At 35.4% G+C, this 21,360-nt stretch overlaps 1 long non-coding RNA gene across 1 annotated transcript in view; it reads left to right on the top strand.

The window, feature by feature from the left end:
• LOC131277941 (uncharacterized) overlaps positions 1–21,360 on the top strand; it is a 51,792-nt gene that overhangs the window by 25,475 nt on the left and 4,957 nt on the right. Inside the window, exon 2 of the long non-coding RNA XR_009185011.2 lies at positions 10,481–10,846. This is a non-coding gene — a long non-coding RNA (uncharacterized lncRNA). The remainder of the gene's footprint in view (positions 1–10,480; positions 10,847–21,360) is intronic.

The raw sequence follows: 21,360 nt of genomic DNA, 5'->3' as shown, positions 1-21,360 counted from the left end.
GGTTCCCTGGGAGGAGTGGGTACTCCTGCAAAGGATTGAGAGCAATTTTTTTCTGCAGTGAGTTAAGTCATCACGGTCCTATTTGAATTTCAAAAGGGACTCTCACACAGGCTATTGTGTCCTGCTGCCCTGGGAGAAAAAGCAATAAGAATAGAAAGGGGGCAAAGACAGATTCCTAATCAGTGGGGAATCCAGAAAGAGAAGCAGAATATTGAACAACTAATCAAAGTTGTTCAAAAAAATATCATGGACCAACTTAATGTAGTGAAAAAAGAGATAAATGATATTAAGAAAATACTGGGAGAACATACTGAAGAAATTGTAAACATACATAAAAAGGTAACATATGATGATGGTGAATGGCACAATCCAGGAAATCAAAAATACTCTCAGCACATAACAGCAGAGGAAAGAATTAGCAATGTGGAATACAGTACATCTGAGATCAACAGATAGTAGAGGAGATAAATAATAAGAAAAAACCCAGCAGGGAATTAGGATTTTAATGGCAATACAAAATGCAAAAACATACATATTATAGACATCCTTAAAGGGAGAAGAGAAGGGAAAAGAAGTAGAAAGAGTGTTGGAGGAAATAATAGCTAGAAATTTCCCAACACTATTGAGGGAGATGGATGTACAAATCCAGTAAGTGCAGTACACCCCAAACAGTATAAATCTCAACAGGCCTACTCCAAGACATGTACTTTTCAAACTCTCTAATTCTCCAATAAAGAAAAAATACTGAAGGCAGCAAGAGAAAAGAGAACAATCACATACAAGGGAAACCTCTGTAAGATTAAGTTCTGATTTCCCATCTGAAACCATGGAGGCAAGAGGGTAGTGATATGACATCATCAAGGTACTGAAGAAAAAAACTTTCAGCCAAAAATTCTCTATTCAGCAAAGCTGGCATTCAAAAATGATAAATAATTCAAAATATTCACAGATAAACAAAAACTAGGAGAGATTGCCAATAAGAAATCTGCCCTTCAAGAAATTCTAAAGGGAGTTCTGCAGGTTGAAAGGAAAAAAAAAAACAAAAAACAAAAAACAAAAACAGGAGAGAGATAGAGTTGGAGGAGAGTGTAACAACAACTAAAAAGACAAAAAGAGAAATAAAAGCAGCATATAATATACATAAACCCAAAGAAAATATGGCTAATGTAAGTAATTCCTTGAGAGTAATAACACTGAATGTTAATGGATTAAACTCATCAGTCAAGAGGCACAGACTTACAGAATGGACAAGGAAATATGGCCCATTTATATGCTGTCAACAGAAAATGGACCTTAAACCCAGGGATTCAAGGAGGTTTTGTAATCGGGGTGTCTTTGGGTGAGGTGGCTGCTCAGCAGACCTGTCAAATCATATCATGGCTACTTGTGCTGCCCTCCCTTTGAGCTTATAGATGTGAATGGCTTGACATTAAAAATATTCCCCTTACCATTAAAAAAAAAAAAAAAAAGGGAATGGCTGGAAAACAATCTTACAAGGAAACAATAACCAAAAAAGGATGGGAGTAATTATACTAAATCAGACAATATAGACTTTAAATTCAAACTCTTGTAAGAGACAAAGACTGACACTATATATTAGTAAAAGGGGTAATCTTTCAAGGACAAAGAACAATCATAAACATTTATGCACCTAACCAGGGTGACTCAAAATACATGAGACAAACACTGGAAACACTAAGTGGAGAAATAGATGTCTCTACAATTATAGTGGGGGAGTTTAATACACCATTATTCATTTGACAGAGAATCATTAAAGAAACAGACTTTGAATAATGCATTAGTGGATCCGACCTAACAGACATATGCAGAACATTCACCCAAATACAGCAGAATATACATTCTTCTCAAGTGCACATGGATCATTCTCCAAGATAGACCATATGCTAGGCCACAGAGAAAGTCTCAATTAACTCAAATTAAAATCATTAAAAGTAATTTCTCTGACCACAGTGGCATGAAACTGGAGCACTGCAAGGACCAGAGAACCAGATTAGGCACAAATATATGGAAGTTAAGCAAAACACTCGTAGACAAACTGTGGTTCAAGGAGGAAATTTCAAAAGAAATCAGTAAGTATCTTGAAATGAATGAAAATGACAACACAACATATCAAAACTTATGGGATACAGCAAAACCTGTACTGAGAGGGAAGTCCATAGCCATAAATCATATATCAAAAAAGAAGAGCTAAAATTGAAGACCTTACCACACACCTGAAAGACTTAGAAAAATAACAAACTAACTCCAAAGGAAGTAGAAAGAAATAACAAAGATCAGAGCAAAATCAAATGAAATAGAAAATAAAAAACACTAGAAAAAATAAAACCAAAAGCTGAATCTAAGAAGATCAATACTATTGAAAAACAGTTAGCTAAGCTAACAAAGAAAAAGAGAGAAGAAGCAAATACACACACACAAAAAAAAAAAAAAATGAGGAAAGGGATTTCACCACTGACCCCACTGAAATAAAGAATATCGTATGAGTATATTTTGAAAAATTATATGCCAACAAGAAGTACAATTTAGAGGAAATGAAAAAATTCCTAGAAACACACAAGCAGTCTACATTGACAAAAGAAGAAATTGATGAACTCAACAGACCAATCACAGGTAAAGAGATATCATTTTAAAAACTCCCAACAAAGAAGAGCCCAGAATCAGTTGGCTTCAAGGTGAATTCTACCAAACATTCTGGAAAGAATTAATACCTATCTTGCTTAAATTCTTCCAAAAAGTTAAAGTAGAAGGAACATTGCCTAACTCATTCTATAATGCTAACATTATCCTAATACCAAAGCCAAACAAAGACTCCACAAGAAAAAAAAATTACAGACCAATCTCTCTAATGAACCTAGATGCTAAAACCCTCAATAAAATACTTGCAAATTGAATTCAACAACACATCAAACAAATTATACACTGTGACCAAATGGGATTAATCCAATGTATGCAAGGATGGTTCAACATAAAAAATCAATCAGTGTAATACACCACATAAACAGATTGAAAGAAAAAATCACATAATCATCTCTATAGATGCAGAAAAAGCATTTGACAAAATACATCAACCTTTTCTGATCAAAGCACTGCAAAATATAGGAATGGAAGGAAAGTTCCTGAACATGATAAAGGGTATATATGAAAAACCCACAGCTAATGTCATATACAATGGTGAAATCCTAAAAGCTTTCCCTCTAAGACCAGGAACAAGACAAGGATGCCCACTATCACCACTACTACTTAACATTGTGTTAGAAGTACTTGCTTGAGTACTGAGGGAAGACAAAGATACAAAATGTATCTGAATTGGAAAGGAAGAAGTCAAATTTCACTTTTTTTGCAGACAACGTGATCCTATACCTAAGAAGCCCTGATAAATCTACAACAAAGCTTCTAGAATTTATAAATGAGTTCAGTAAAGTCACAGGTTATAAGATCAATGCACAAAAATCAGTAGCATTTCTGTACACCAATAATGAGCAATCTGAGGAGGAAATCAAGAAAAAAATACCATCTACCATAGTAACTAAAAAAAAAAAAAACCTAAGAAAAAATTTAACTGAAGATGTAAATGACTTACATCTTCTATTTAGTTAAATAGAAAACTACACAACACTGTTAAAGAAGACTTTAACAAATGGAAGGATATTCACTGTTCATGGATAGGAAGAGTAAATATCATTAAGATGCCTATCCTACTCAAACTAATCCAAAGATTTAATGCAATCACAATAAAAATCATCACAGCATTGTTTCCTGAATTGTAAAAACTAACCATGAAATTTATTTGGAATTGGAAGAGGCTCTAAATAGCCAAAGACATTGAGAAAGAAAAATGAAATTGGAGGAATGACATTACCTAATTTAAAAAACATACTGCAAAGCTACAGTGGTCAAAACTGCATGGTATTGGCACAAGGATAAACATACTGACCAATGGAATTGAGAGTTCTGATATAGATCCTTACATACACAGTCATCTGATATTTGACAAGGCCACCAAACCCACTCAACAGTGAGAGAATGGCCTCTTCAACAAATGATACTTGGAGAACTGATATCCATATCCAAAAGAATGAGAGAGGAACACCATCTGACTCCTTATACAAAAATCAACTCAAGATGGATCAAAGATCTAAATATAAGGGCGAAGACCATAAGGACCTTGGAAGATAATGTAGGGGAGCATCTACAGGACTTTATAATAGGAAATGTCTTCATGAAGATCACACACAAAGCATGAGCAGGGAAATAAAAAAAAAATGGATAAATAAGACCTCCACAAAATTAAAACCTTTTGCACCTCAAAGGAGTTTGTCAAGAAAGTGAAAAGTCAGCCTACCCAATGGGAGAAAATATTTGGCAACCATTTATCTGATAGGATCCTAATATCCAGAATATAAAAGAAATACAATGTTTCAAAAATAAAAAGACAACCTATTTTAAAAAGTGGCAAATGATTTGAACAGACACTTCTCCAAAGAAGAAATACAAATGGTTAAAAAGCACATGAAAAGATGCTCAACATCACTAGCTATTAGGAAAATGCAGATCAAAACTAGAATGAGATATCATCTTACATCCATTAGACTGGTGGCTATTAAAAAAACAGATGACTACAAGTGTTAGAGAGAATGTGGAAGAATGCAAACCCTAATCCATTGTTGGTGGGAATGTACAATGGTCCATCCATTGTGGAGCACAGTTTAGTGATTCCTCAAAAAAGTATAGATCTGCCATATGACCCAGCAATTTCACTGCTGGATATATACCCAGAAGAATTGCAGACAAGGATACAAACATATATGCACACCAATGTTCATAGTGGCATTATTCACGATTGCCAAAAGTTGGAATCAACCCAAATGCCCATCAACAGATGAATGGATTAACAAAATATGGTAATATACATGCAATGGAATACTTCTCAACTGTAAGAATGAATATAGTACACATGGGATAACATGGGTGAATCTTGAGGACCTTATATTGAGTGAAGCAAGCCAAGCATTGAAGGACAAATATTACATCACCTCTCTGATTTGAATTAAGTGAATTGAGCCATTTCAGAGAGCTAGAGCCTAGAAGATAGGTTTACAGGAAATAGAAAGGGAGAAGGTTGTGAACCAGTGCCCACATCAGTGAAATCCATGATAAGGTGAAAGTGAGTAGTTGTACAGTGAAAGGATATGACAGGGGTATAGGGATATTTTTGGGTTGTGTGGTGCAAGCTTGACAGGGGGCTAGGGTGAGGAGGATGGGTCAGATGGTCCATGAAACTTGGGGGAGGGTTGGGGGAGGGAGTACATGAACATGAGATTGTTGGGCACGTGGTTGAAACTGCAATGTTGAGAAAACCCTTTTGGCAATAAGAAAAAGAAGGGTTACTGGTTTAGGGTGTAGGATTGGGGGGGCATTTGCCACAGGGTGGCCCTGGGGCAGGCTTCCAGGGAGTTTGTGAGTGTTCATCTTGATATAGTGTGTTTTATCAGTGGGTAGAAGCCCATATAATGAGTGGAAGGATGATGTATTCCCATCTTGGGGAAGCCCAATATGTTTGTTCTCAATCAGAGGGGAGGATATCTTTCAAGAGCATGGGTTGTTCCCAATAGGGGAGGACAGACTAATGTGTCAAGCATTCAGTGTTGTTGTAAATATCTATGAATCTTGTCCTTCAAGGAGTGAAGCCTGGTGGTTGCTGTGGGCCCCAAGGGGAGGGGGAAAGAAGAATAGAATAGATCAAAGAGGAAGTATATAAGGGGCAATGGAAGTGCTCTGCATGATCTTGCAATGATGTTAAATTTCACCAAAAACTTATAAAAATGTACAGTCTAAAATGTAAACCATAATGTAAAGTACTGACCATGGTTAGTTCCTATGTTTTAATATTTGTACATCAGTTGTAACAAATTACAATCTACATGTAAACAGATATTTAATATGGAAGTCAGAAAATGGGGAAGATGTTGAATATATGGGAGTCTCATATATTCTGTATGTGACTTTACTTTGACCTAAAACTTTTTTGAAAACATAATAAAAAAAAGTAAGACACAGAAGAAGAAATGGAAGAAATGGCCACTGTACATATAGGACAACAGTTATTACAGTGAAGAAAGGCAAAATGTCAAAAAAAATTTTAATATCTTTCATTTTTTAATACCCCAATTTTTTAACCTCATTTTAGGTTTTCTAAATTATTATGTATTTTATTTCTTATGTTTAAACCTATCATTACCATCTCATTTTCCTATTAATTGAATTTGGCAATATATTTGCCTTCTATTTTTAAGAAGTTTTGGATCACAGAGGGACTTAGCTATGGTAGGGTAGGAGCACTGGTGTGGGGTGTCATTGATGGGGGATGTATAAGAGGGAGTTCACCTGGGCATGTTTATAGGGTATGCAGATATGTTTGGATGTTCATTGGGTAGTGCTATAGTGAGTAGAGATTCACATGAAAACTGAGGTTCTCATCCTGGGGAGCTCTGTCACATTTTTTAATGGAACAGCAACAATCCCCCAAGTACAGGGGGAATGAAGCAGTAAAGAAGCATGGTCCATTCATGTGCCCTTGATACTGATAATTATGCTTATGAGTCTTTTTTTCTTGAAATGTCAACTTGGCCTAGTGCTTCAGGGTATCTAAGAATTACTTCCGGAGGGCCTCCATGTTGCTCAACTGTGGCCACTCTCTAAGACAAACTTAGCATATAAATGTATTACCTACCCCCAATGAGGAACATGATTCCCAGACATGAGACTCCCTGGTGCTGAGGGATTACTACCTACCGAGCACTGGCTGGTGATGCAACTGGATGCAACCTTGAATAAAAGGGGGAAATGGTAAAGACAAATACATTTTGAAATATAGCTAAAAGACTTCAAAATGAGTCGAGATGTCATCAAAGGGGTTATGCTTATGCACATCTCAGCAGGATCTCATAGACAGTCAAAATGGATACTACCCCAGATAGTAGGTCTCCTAAAGGCTACAGAGACACTCAGGTCCTATGGTCATGGTAGATGGCTCTGGAGTTTGGTGCCTTGCCAGTGGGCCCTACTTTGGTGTTTGTGCTTGCAAGTAAGATGAAGTTGGACTCAGATGTGACTTCTCTATACATGCCTCTTCTGTTCCTTTTATTAAATCTGTGGTTGGTGCTGGGTTTGGTGGATGTATGTCCAGGAGACTTGAATCTTTGGGCTGGCCATGTGCCAGCTGGGACTTGAGCCTCAGTGGAGTTGCAACATTTGCTGTTCGATTCATTGGATTCACCAAGGACAACCAACAAGGAGGTGAGGATGGACCACCACCACAACAAGGAACCAACAGACTCCCCAACTGCAAGCAGGAGGATCCCATCTGTCAGCCATGTGGGATCAAAGTTCCCTCTCAATTAGAGGTGGAGTGGGCATATTCATCCCAGAATCCTCAGGATTGGGGAATAAAATGTGAACTAGAGTAGGCTTACTGGTGTTTTACTATAGACTTATTGTGATCTTAGCAATGGAAGAAATTATATCATTGATGTGGAAACAGTGGCTACTGGAGTTGCTGAAGGCAGGGAGAGGAAAAAAGAGCTGCAAATGGCAGCATTTTTGGGACTTGGAGTTGTCCTGAATGAAATTGCTGGGACAGATGCAGGAAATTATATATCCTGCCTAAACCTACTGAATGCACTGGGAAAGACTGTAAAATACAATGTAAACTATAATCTATGCTGTGTAGCAGTGCTCCAAAATGTGTTCATCAAATGCAATGAAATGTACTACACTAATGAAAGAAGTTGCTGATATTGAAAAATTGGGGTGTGTGGGGAGTGGGCCTATGGGAATCTCCTATATTTTTTTAATGTAACATTTTGTGTGATATATATAAAGAATTCAATAAAGCTTATAATTAATAGAGAAGTTTAGTGATGTTTCCAAATACAAGATCAATATCCAAAAATAAATTGTATTTCTATGCACTAGCAATGGATAATACAAAATTGAAATTAAGAAAGCAATTCCATTTATTAAACCATCAAAAAGAATAAAATTCTGAGAATAAATTTATTTGAGAGAAATCCTAGCTTCATATGCCAAATATATCTTTAAAAAATTTTGTTCAAAGAACTTTAACAATATGTAAATAAATGGTTAGACATCCAGGTTAATGGATCAGAAGATTTAATAGTGTTAATATAGCATTGTGTGACTGCTAATGAGTACAAGAAATACTTTTAGGGTGTTGGAGCTCCTATAAATTTAAATTGTTTTCATGGTTACAACACTCTGAGTAAATAAAAAACAAATGCCATTGAATTTTATACTTTAAATGAATGAAACTGATGGTGAGTTATGCCTCATAAATGTCCTCCTTATCTACCCAGCCCTCCCCTTCCAGTTCCTATTTGGTCTAATCTCCCACTCTTTTCCTTCTATCACACTCTTCTCTGACTTTACTGCCTCTTATTTTCTTGAGCACAAACAAAATACACCTTAGCCAAGCATTTTGCATCTCTGCTTTGATAATACTTCCCTTATATATTATTAGGACTTATATGTCTATGTCTCCTATGTCTCCTTCAAAGGTCACTATCTCTATTAGAGTATCTGGCATACCCTATTTTTAATAAAAATGTATTCTCATATCTCTATCCTTCCCCTCTTTTACTTTTGGTCTTAGAACTTATTATCGTCTAACATAGTATAGCTACGTGGCTTAAATTTTTAGTACTTGTTTTCCCCAATGAAAATGTAAGCTCCACATAGGGCAGATATTTTGTCTGCTTTGTTCATTTCTGTTTATCTGAAATCTGTAACAGTGCCTGATACATGGAATATGCTCAGCAAATATGCTTTTAAATATTAGAGGAATGGATAAATTGATCTTAGATAATCATTTGAAATAGCAAAATTTGTATCTCATTGAAACATAAATAGTTGATGATGAATAAGTGGTGTGTTCATTCCTCACTTGTGACACTTCTACATAATTGTTAGGTAGAACAGTCTATGCAAAAGTAAAATGTAATTCCAAATAGGAGCGATCACCACCAATAGGTTATAGCTTCCAACAAAAATCATTATACTTGCAGTAATCTATTTTCCCAACAGTTTTCTTTGATTCATGTATGTTACTCTGCCTGTTTTATGTCTGTATCCAACAATAGAAGGTGGATGATTAATATTGAATTGGGCATGGAACACAGTCAAGCTAACTGACTTTTGCAATCAGCCTTGTACTAATATTACTAGGATTAAGCAATAAAATTACCAGGGACAAAGTTTATTCTTCCAAAAGTGACCACCAGCATAGATGCCTAATGTTATGTACATTTTAACTTGAGCCATGATAGTTAAAAATCTTCTACTTATTACATTTTCATATAAAATATGTTGATAACATTGCATGATTTTGAAGCCATATTAATAATATTTCAGACAATCAAAAATTTCTGTCAATTACTTATTAGAGACAATTGGTCTCTATAGTTGTCATATTTAAATAGCAACTCTCATGTTGTAGGTAGAGAGCTAGGAAAGATAGGCATTTTAGAATAGAGCAAGAAAAACAACAAAGTGCTATAAAGGAACAGATGAAACAAAGGATCAAACTTCAGCATAGCAATAGCCAAAGGTGGACACAACCCCTTTTAAAATAACAAAGCACATAGTAGGATATTGTGTATGGGGCTGTCAGAGTAACACCGGTCAATGGTTAATCTTGTAGTAAACAAAAATTAGTTGAAATAAGCAACACGAGGCTATTTGGTACACATACAAAAATTTGTCTCTATTTCCTCCAACTATATACCTTTATTTGCCTGTTAGTAGTGGAACTGTAAAGATAAACAATGTCTCTGAAGAAGGTTAAAATCTAATATGTGAGAAAAATACATGCAGATAACAATGATCTAAGACAGACAGCATTAAATGCCTTAAGAGACAAAGTGCTACCATAACACAAAGAGAATATTGAGAGAAATTGATTCCACCATTGAAAATATAGTGTGTCTCTGGGCCTCACATAATCAAAACAAACTTTTGCTGAGAATGACATATCTTTATAGGCTTCTGCTCTTATATATATCACTAATGATAAGTTTCTGGGTATAAAATTGCAGTAACATTGTTGAGTATGAATTTTATTGAACTGATTTTTAAAATAACAAATAAGTATAATAACTCCATTAATCGCTGAAAATTGAACAAATGCTATTAATAAATTTTACAGCTTCAAGTTTAAAAGAAACTAAAGAAATAAAATCTTGTGTTCTTTTGGGAATAGATTTTATTGCTGTAACAAAAGTACAAGTAAAAAATAATTTTAAAAAATGTTATGAAAACTCTGGTTCCTATCCACTATGCTTCTTCTTCTAACGTAAAAAAACTGCCCTTTCTAGACAGTTTTTACTGAGTTTCTTAAATTGTTCTCTTTTGAAAAATTAATTGACAATTTCTCTGCCCATAGAGGTATTAGCAGAGACCAATTTCTGAAGACTCTAGGGACAGAGCATGGAACACTGAAAGGCATCAGGATTTTTCTAGGAGGAATGGCTACCTAACATTTTGAAAATTCCTGTCCCTGTACATTCTGGAACTATTGCCATCATTACAGATTGCCTTCAGCACTGCTGGAAATCTTTAACTCAAGGAACTGAAAACAAATAGAGCCTTATTACAAATGGATACAGAGAAATGCACTCCTCAGGGCTTCCCTTGAGGAAAGAACCAACCAAAAAGCACTGCAGAAGGTACACCAAAGAGATGCATATTAGGAGCATATAGATGATGAAGACTGTTATTTTAAAATTCCAGAACTTTTCCATCTAACCAGGTAAGAGTAAACCCCCTAATAAAGGCATAATAATGTTGGTCTTCAGATGCTACATTTTTTTTCTTTCTTTATATTTTCTGTGTTTCCAACTAAATAGTAAAAATGACAGCTCTTTTATTTTTTGTTAGTTTTCTTAGGAGATATAGAGGCCCATATATCATGAAAAGTGCTTGTGTCTATATAGACAATTTTAGTGCTAAACTTAATCTTAAGATTAACATAATAGTTTATTTGTGAAGTATTTGATTGAATCTAAATATGCTAAACCATAACACTATTATATAGAAATTTTATTTATAACTCAAAGTACAACTATTTTATTGGATATTTTGACCTACTGTAGTGAAATATAAGCAGCCTATGGAAATAACTGCAAAATTAGAATTGTTATCAATCCATGAAAATTTTTTTCTAAATATAATTGGATCCTCATTTAAAGTGTTTAGATGCTGATATCAATATTCATTCTCATGACATTTTTTAAAAAAATAGGTGTTATATAAAATGATGTTAGTAAAGGATGGACCGTAGGACTGGGCCTCGTTTAAAGCAACCATTCAATCGATAATTATTTTTGAATTATTTTTGAAATTCTCTCCTATTTTTAGGTTTGCGAACTTGAAAAAAAATATATATATACACACACACACATTTGTGTATATATATAAATATACACACATGTACAACTTACATTTTACTGGGATAAATGTAATGATAGATGAAAATTATAGCAGTTTGATATGGTTATGAATTCCAAAAATAGATATTGGATTATGTTGGTAAACCAGTCTGTACCTGGGTATGATTTAATTATGATTAGGACTTTGATTGGGCCATGTCAGTAGGGTGTTGAGTCCCTCCCCCTTGGTGGGTGGGGATTCACAGATAAAAAACATGGCAAGGGACAGATGTTGGAGTTTTGATGTTAGAATCTTAAGCTGGAACTCCAGGAAGTAAGCACACAGAGAAGTTTTGTCATGAGGAGAGAGAAGGCCCCAGGAAGAGAAACAAGCCAATTACCTAATAGTTTACAGCTGGCCCTGTGGAGAGAGGCAAAACCTAGAGAGCCTCATAGTCTACAACTGACCTTATGGAGAAAACAGGAGCTGATCCTGGAGAGAAATGAACCCCTGGAAGAGAAGAACCCAGGAAGCCTGAATCCTGGCTGATGTCAGCAGTCATCCTGCTCCAACACATGGCAAAAGACTTTGGTGAGGGAAGTAATTTACACCTTATGGCCTAGTAACTGTAAACTTCTACCCCAAATAAATAATCTTCATAAAAACCAACCAATTTCTAGTATATTGCTTCAGCACCCCTTTGGCTAAGTAATACAATCCTCAAAATATTAGTACTAACCAAAGTATCTTACATTTAATGTATTTTTCTCCCAACCCAGCCTATTATTATTATTTTTATATCATTTATTCATGAACATACATAATCAATAAGTGTGTAGTAAAAGTTGTGAATTTACAAAGCAAACATGCACAATAACATCAACATAATATATCTTTGGCATAAATGCATGAATATTACAGTATTATTATTAACCACAGTCCATATGTCATTCCAGTTTTACTTTCCCATGCTTCTCCACATTCCATCCACCCTGCAAAAGCTCTAGGTCACAAAGGACACCTTTGCATTTGTAACATCAATGACAGTTCTCACCCATCTCTGGGTTTACTGTGTTATTCATTTCCTAGATTATTCTTTAGCCTTTTTTTTTTTAAATTTACATTTACATCCCTAGACTAACCTTTCCAGCCACTTTCCCATTTATAAACCAGCTGTTACTTACAATAATGTGTTAGCATTAACTTGATACATGTCCTCACTTTTACAGTAAAGTTAAAAATTCTACATACATTAAGCATCAGTTGTCCATCTTAGTCCTCCTTTTATCTACTTTAAGGATCCACCACCTACCTCCAGGTCTTGAAAATGTTTTCCTACATTTAATTCTAGAAGCTTAGGGTTCTTGCATTTATATTTAGGTTTTTGATCCATTTTGAGTTAATTTTTGTGTAAGGTGTGAGGTGGGACCCTCTTTCTTTAGACTATGACTATGCAGTTCCCCCAGCACCATTTGTTGAATGGACTGTTCTGCCCAAGCTGGGAGGTTTGACAGTCTTGTCAAAAATCACTTGGCCATAGATGTGAGGGTTAAATTGGTCAATGTGTCTGTCTTTATGCCAGTACCAGGCTGTATATACCACTGTAGCTAGGTAATATGATTTTTTTTTTTTTGCTGTTTTTTAAATTTATTTTTTTATTTTTTTAAAAAGATACTTAGATTGCATCAATGTTACATAAATAGACAATATAATTTAAAACCCAGAAGTTAGAATCCTCTAACTTCACTTTTCCTGTTTAAGATGTTTCTGGCTCTTCAGGACTGCTTACCCTTCCAAATAAATTTGATAATTGTGCTTTCCATTTATGTAAAAAGTGCTGGTGAGATTTCATTCAATCAGTATATATATTTGGGTAGAATTGACATTTTAATGATATTTGCTCTTCCAACCCATGCTCATGGAATGTTCTTCTAATTATTCAGGTCTTTTTAGATTTCTTTTAACAATGCATTGTAATTTTCTGAGTATAAGTGCTTTATATCCTTGGTTAAGTTTATTCCTAAGTTTTTATTTCCTTTAGTGATTATTGTAAATGCAATTTTTTCCCTGATGCCCTCCTCAGATTGCACATTACTAATGTTAGTCTATTTTATCTGATATAAGTATAGCTAATTCAGATTTTTTTTTCTTCTTAATCCATGCATGGAATATCTTTTTCCAGCCTTTCACTTTCCATTTATTGGTATCCTTTGTTCTAAGGTGAGTCTTTTGCAGACACAATATAGATGGCTAATATTTTCTTATCCATCTGCCAGCTTTTTTGATTGGAGAGTTTAATCCATTAATGCTCACTGTTATTAATATATCTGCCATATGTAATTTTCAACACACTTTTAAGACTTTCAGTTTCTTTTACTGATATGATCTTCATTTCTAAACTCTCTTCCTAGGCTCTCTCCAGTATTTTCTTTTCAGACTGTAGTACACCCTTAAGTATTTCCTGCAAGTCCAGGCTCTTTGTTATACACTCTTCCAGTTTCTATTTTTCTGTGAATATTCTAAACTTGCCTTCATTTTGAAAGACACTTACTGGATATATGATTCTTGACTGGAAGTTTTTCTCTTACAGTATCTCAAATATTGCCTCCATGATCTCCAATGAGAAATCAGCACCCAATCCCACTGGGTATCCTTTACATGTTATGTATTGATTTTCTCTTGCTACTCTCAATATTCTCTCCTTGTCCTCGGCATCTGGCATTCTGATTAGTATGCACCTCAGAGTTGAGTTAGACTATTAGGATTTATTGGGATGAGAGTATGTTGTGCTTCTTGGGTACACATATCTATGTCTTCCATTAGGTTTGGGGAGTTTTCTACCATTATTTCTTCAAATATTCCTTCTGTCCCTTTTCCCTTCTCTTGGCCTTCTGGAATACTCATGATACATAGGTTTACATGTCTCTTACTGTCATTTAGTTCCCTGAAAACTTGTTCAGTTTTTTTCCATTCTTTTCTTCATCTGTTCTTTTGTATGTTTGCTTTTGGAGGTCATGTCTTCAAGCTCACAAATCCTTTCTTCTGCCTCCTCAAATCTGCTGTTACATGATTCCAGTGTAATTTTAATTTTATTTATTGCAACTTTCATTCTCTTAATATCTGCTATTTTTCTATGTATACTTTTAAATTATTTTTTGTGCTTATCCAAGGTCTTCTTAATATTCTTAATCTCTTTAGCCATCTAATTGAATTTATTATGGAGATTTGTTTGAACATCTATGATTAGTTGTCTCAACTCCTTTATGTCATCTGGAGGCTTATTTTGTTCCTTCAACTGGACCACACCTTCTTGTTTTTTGGTATGAATTGTAATTTTTTATTGGTGTCTTGGCATCTGACTTACTACATATATTTATTCTGGGTGCATTTTCACCCTTTAATGTACAGCTTTCTTGCCCTTTCTCCCTTACTGGTTTTGTAGTAGGAGTTGAGGATGTAGTTGGTGCTGTAAACTGTGGAAGCTCAAGCTCTTGTGTTGCCCCAGGACTGATAAATCTTCTCCCACTTTTCTCCTTTCCCAGGGGTAGGGACTGAGCTACAGCCATGTGTAATAATACAAACCACACAGGCATAGACTGTAGTTGTCCAGAGAGACTGATAAAACTTCATATCCTGTTCTCCCATGCCTGGGAGGGAATGGAATATAAGGTGGGCAGCAGTCTATGCCGTACACATCCAAAATGACTGCAGTTGCCCCAGTAGACTTCTGACTATTCAGTCTGTGTCAGCCAAACTTACCTTTATCTGGAGAAACTGGTGCACATCCTGCCAACATCCTCCCTGCCAGAGATGGGGCTGAAGCCTAAGCTAAGGCTGCGGTACTATCTGGGTGGAAAGAAGTCAGTCCCTAGTGTCATTGTGATTTTCAATCAGCCCAGCTTCCCCTGAGGCTAGGGGAAGAGTTAAAATGGTAACTACAGGCCTCTTTATCTTGAACAGGTTCAAACTTTAGCTGTTTTTAGGATTATACTTTAACCAGCTGAATTTACTAATCAGCAGCTAAGTCAGTGTCCAACCATCTCTTCCTATCCCATTTTTTTTGGAAATTGAGCTTCCAGCTCCAGCCACGAATAGCTTCTCAGTTAGCTTGTACCATCAGTGGAGGATGGGCACTGGCCTCTATGGCTTGGAGTACTCAACTTATGAATCTTCTCTGCAGATGGGAAGTCTTCTCCTTCCATTCTTTTAAAGATGTTGCAAGATGCTCTTCTGGTATCCTGGAGCCCCCAAAAATGTGCCTTAGACAGATCTATGTGATCACTAACTACCCTGTAGGACAAGTTGACTCTAGGAGCTCCTTAATCTGCTGCCATCTTGCTGATTCAGTTTCTATTTGACTATTAGAATAACAGAAAATTTTCTGGAGTAGGATGGCAATTACTTGGACTTTTAAAATAAGTATGACTTTTTAAGCAAGTGAGAAAAGGAAAGAAATTTGTAAGAAATAACCACAGCATTTGCTGGAAATGTGGGAGATCAAAAATGACCATTTCATATAATTATTTATATACAGCAGAAGTTAGGACTCAACATTTTTTGAAAGCATTTGTTAGACATATTGAATCCAAAATGTTATAACAAAATAAAGTTTCACAAGCAGTTCTATATTTCTTATAAGTAACACACAGATAATTAAACGTTAAACATTTTGTTTTCAAGTGCAGGCTAAATATATTGTTATATGAGTCAAGCTCTTGAGATTTAACTTTTAAACTATTGTGTCTATTCAAAACATAACTGTTTTACTTTTTTTTTTTTTCCTTTTTTAGGAGGTCCTGGGGATTGAACCCAGCACCTTTCACATGTGATGCATGCACTCAAACATTGGCTCTATGAATATTCTATTTTAACTCAATTTTAGAGCAAATATTGAAGAAAGTAATTAAAGTAATTTCACTTTTTTCATGTAAACATATTATGCAAATTGAATATGATTAAGCTAAAACTAAAGTTGAAAATGAATTATAAGGTTTTGAACATACAGCAAATAATAGGAATTATGTAAATACTGTTTTTTTATTTGTCAATTTCTAAAATTTAAAATTCAGTGAAAATTTTGTTGAACGTTTTCTTATTAGCGGTTGATTTGCAAATTAAGTATTCAAAATTGCATCTTTGAATTGAAAGAAATCTTGATAATGAGAATTGTTTAAATTAAGGAAACTTGATTGCCAGTGATGAACACTAGAAACAAGAAAAATACCTCAACTATTTTTATGGATGTATTGAAGTACTAAGGATAGAAATTTGGGTTTTAAAAGTAACTGTGATGTCTAGGAAGGAAAACTTGGGCAGTGTTTTAAACTCAAGCTCTAGACTTCACAAAGACAGTCTGCAAGACATTTTGAGAAAATTAATAAATATGATTCTTTGTAAATTTCTGAGATAACATCATAAATTAAGGAAACAACTCACCAAGAAATTCTAAGTATGCCATCTGTAATCATAATAGAAGGATAAACATAACATTAGGTCTTTTTGGTCTTTTTTTTCTGTTTAAGTGATATAAATATTTTTCTTCATATAAAAGTAAAAGTGATTTTTTTGTGAAAAATTGAAAATTATGGTGAATAAAAAGGAAAGATGTATTTTAAATAAAATTTTAATGCATATTACTCTATATTTATTTTTATAAAAGTAAAACCAGTTTCCTGTGGAGCATACACAGAAGCAAAGCTTAAATTATAAAAAAAAAATGCTTCTCATCTAATATCTCATAGATAATCATAATTATTCTTTTGTATACAGTCTTGTAGAATTCTTCTGGAGTTAAATTTGAAGTTTCAATGAATTAATGCCAGTGTCCTGCTTATCCTCAACTCTTTCTTATTCTTAAACATGATTTTTTCTTTTTAACTTACCATGAATCAATAAAATGTACTTTCTTCTTAGCTAAAATAACAATATATATTTATAATGGAAGCACTCCATTCTAAAACTTCTTGAAATACATTTTCCTGGTTACACTAACTGTTTCCTATGCATTTGTTTCCTTCATTCGAGTTTGTTTTCAATATTGCAGGCTTTTTAATTCAATTAAAAATAACCAATATATTTTCATGGTTCTAAAGCCAAAATCATGTAGAAGAGTATTTGTTAAAGCAAATGAGTGGTGAGTGTGTATATGGGTGTATGTGTGTATATCCCATTTTACACATGAGGTTAACATATTATATACACTCTGTATATGCACTCCTCTGCACCTTGCGTTTTTATTCAACAATTTATCCTCAAGATTTCTTTATATAAGTGCATGGTATGTATATGTACAGCATGCCTTTCTCCAATGATTTGCCCATTATAATCAATGTCTCAATGAATATTTATACATGTACCTGCAATAGTTTTAGAAAGAACCAAATTCCCCATATTAATTTGTGTAAAATGTTATCTTCTTCCTCTCCAGCAAAGTGTAAGAACACCTTTTTATCCAAATCTCACCACCACTGTGCTGTAAAACTTTTGTTTTCCCTAATCTGATAGAGAAATTTTATTTAGGATTGCTTTTTAAATGATTTATCTTGTATAGTTGATATCATTTCATTTATATATGTAATTTTTAAAATATGTTTTTATTTGAGAAATTGTGATCTTGCAAAACAGTCAGGCATATATGTGAAATTCCCATACAAAACCCTTCCATCAACACACTACATTGTTGTGGAACGTTTGTTAAATATTATAAGATAGTATCATCAGATGATTACCATTAACTATGGTCTATAGCCTACATTTAATGCATTTTTTCCATAACCCCCAATTAAAAATACAGTACATCTTTGGCATTGATGCAAAAATATTACAGTATTGCTGTCAAATATAGTCTATAGATTACATTGATTGTAATTTTCCCATGCTTCTCTGCATTTTTTACTACCTTGCAATAGTGATGGATATTTGTTCTAGTTCATAGAAGGATGTTCATGTATTTGCATACTATTAATGACAATTCCCATCCATTTCTGAGTTCACTGTGCTATTCAATTGACATTTACATCCCTAGACTATCCTTTTCAGTCACAATCTCTTTTAAAAACCAGCTGCATTAGTCATATTCACTATAATGTGTTACCATCAACTTTATACATTTCCACACTTTTACAGTAAGGTTAATTAAAGTTTCTACATACATTAAGCATCAGTACAACTTCTCAGCCCTCTTCCTATCTCCTAATAATCTATACTCAAGGTTTTAACACCATGCGTTTATTCTTTGAATTTAGTTCTTATTAGTGAGACCATGCAATACTTGTCCATTTATGCCTGGCTTATTTCACTTAGCTTAATGTCTTCAAGTTTCATCTATTTATCATATGCGTCCCAATTTCATTTCTTTATACAGCAGCATTATATTCCATCATATGTATATAACACATTTTGTATATTCATTCATTGGTTGATGGATACTTAGGTTGTTTCCATCTTTTGGGCAATTTTGAATAAGGCCTTTATGAACATTGGTGTACAAATGTCTGTTCATGCCATAGACACAGATATATTACTAGTACAGGAATTGTTGTATCATATGGTAGTTTTATATTTAGCTTCCTGAGGAACAACCAACTGTCCTCCATAGTGGCTGGAAATTTTAAATTCCTACCAACAGTGAGGAGTGTTCCTATTTCTCCATATCTGCTCCAGTGCTTAGTGTTTTATGTTTTGTTTTTCTGTTTTGTTTTGTTTTTGTTTTTTGTCTTTTCACATTTTTTAAATTAATAGATCACAAAGAATGTTACATTAAAAAACATAAAAAAACAAAAAAAATAAGAGGTTCCCATATAACCCAATCCCCTCTCTCCACCACATCATTTTTGTAAATTGTATTTTTCTGAAGATATATACATCACAAAAAAACTGTTACGCTAAAAAATATGAGGCTCCTGTGTACCCCCCACCCCTCCACCCCACTCCTCCCACACCAACAACCTCCCTCATCATTGTGGCACCCTTATCGCACTCCGTGAACACATTTTGGGGCACTGCTGCACTACACAGATAATCGTTTACCCTGTAGTTCACTCTCCCCCAGTACATTCAGTAGGTTATGACAGGATATATAAAGTCCAGCATCTGACCCTGCAATATCATTAAGGCAACTCAAAATCCCAAAAATGCCCCCACATCTCTTCTACCTTTTCTTTGTCCTCAGCAACTACCTCAATGCAAAAATTTCTTCTATTACTCATCACGATAGTTTTATAGTAGAATATCAGTAAGTCCACTCTAGTCCATATTTTATTCCTCCATTCTGTGGACCCTGGGATGGTGATGTCCCCTCCACCTCTAGATCAAGAGGGGGCTTAAATTTCACATGGATGATGGATGCAATTCCTTTGCTTACTATTGTAGGCACTCTTGATTCCCTGGTGTGGTGGTTGACCATCACCTCCCTGTTAGCTGACCTGGGTAAGACCAATGAACCAGAAAGTAGGAGTCACCACTCTGCTGAGGCTCAGGGCCCAGCAGGCATATGGGCAGTCAGGGATTCAAGTCTCCTGAGTATGGACCATCCCTAGCACCAATCACAGGTTCAGTAAAAGTGACAGAAGTGGCATGTGTAGAAAAGCCACATCTCAGTCCAACTCCATCGCACTCAGGAGCACAAATTCCAAAGTAGGGCCCTCTGACATGGCACAGAGCTCCAAATCGATCTGCCATGATTATATGCCCTGTGGATAGCCTTCATGAGAACCAGTACCTAGGGTTGTATCTATTTTGGCTTTTTCAGGGGTCCTGCTGAGGTGTATGTAAGCGTGACCCCTCTGATGACTCCCTGACTCTTTTTGGAAGACTCAGCCATATCAACTCATTTGTCTTTGCCATTTCCCCCTTTTATTCAAGATCAAAGAGCTGTTTTTAACACTTGATCCAACATGTAGGCTGCAATGTTCTGCTGGTTTCAGTTGACCATTTTATTCGAGGTCTCTTTCTAGTTGCTTCTCCAGTTAGTGATTGGTAGTAATCCCTCAGCACTAGGGAGACTCATCCCCAGGAGTCATGTCCCATGTTGGGGGGAAGGTAATGCATTTACATACTGAATTTGGCTTAGAGAGTGGCCACATTTGAGCAACATGGAGGTTCTCAGGAGGTAACTCTTACGCACCCTACAGCTCTAGACCTAGTTCATTTTTCTGGCACACAGGTTCCTAAGCATAGTCATCAGTGTCAAGGGCTCATTATTGGACCATCCTTCCATGTTAATTTTTGCTGTTGCACTTAAAAATGTTGTTTTTTAAATAATGCCCATTCTATGTGGTGTGAGATGATATCTCATTGTCGTTTTGATTTGCAATTCCCTAATAGCCAATGATATTGAACAGTTTTTCATGTAATTTTTTGTATTTCTTCTTTGAAGAAATATCTATTTAAGTCTAAGTCTTTGGCTCATTTTTAATTTGGATTGCCTGCTCTTTTATTCTTGAGTCTTTTTTTTTTTTTTTAAAGATTTATTTATTTATTTAATTTCCCCCCCTCCCCTGGTTGTCTGTTCTTGGTGTCTATTTGTTGCGTCTTGTTTCTTTGTCCGCTTCTGTTGTCGTCAGGGGCACGGGAAGTGTGGGCGGCGCCATTCCTGGGCAGGCTGCTCTTTCTTTTCACGCTGGGCGGCTTTCCTCATGGGCGCACTCCTTGCGCGTGGGACTCCCCCACGTGGGGGACACCCTTGCGTGGCACGGCACTCCTTGCGCGCATCAGCGCTGCGCATGGCCAGCTCCACACGGGTCAAGGAGGCCCGGGGTTTGAACCGCGGACCTCCCATATGGTAGACGGACGCCCTAACCACTGGGCCAAAGTCTGTTTCCCTATTCTTGAGTCTTATGATCTCTTTATATAGAAGAGAAATCAAACCCTTATTGGATATGTGGTTTCCAAGTA

Source organism: Dasypus novemcinctus, chromosome 3 (genome assembly GCF_030445035.2).
Source record: "Dasypus novemcinctus isolate mDasNov1 chromosome 3, mDasNov1.1.hap2, whole genome shotgun sequence".
Classification (NCBI taxonomy): domain Eukaryota; kingdom Metazoa; phylum Chordata; class Mammalia; order Cingulata; family Dasypodidae; genus Dasypus; species Dasypus novemcinctus.
This window is presented reverse-complemented; position numbering and strand designations above follow the sequence as displayed.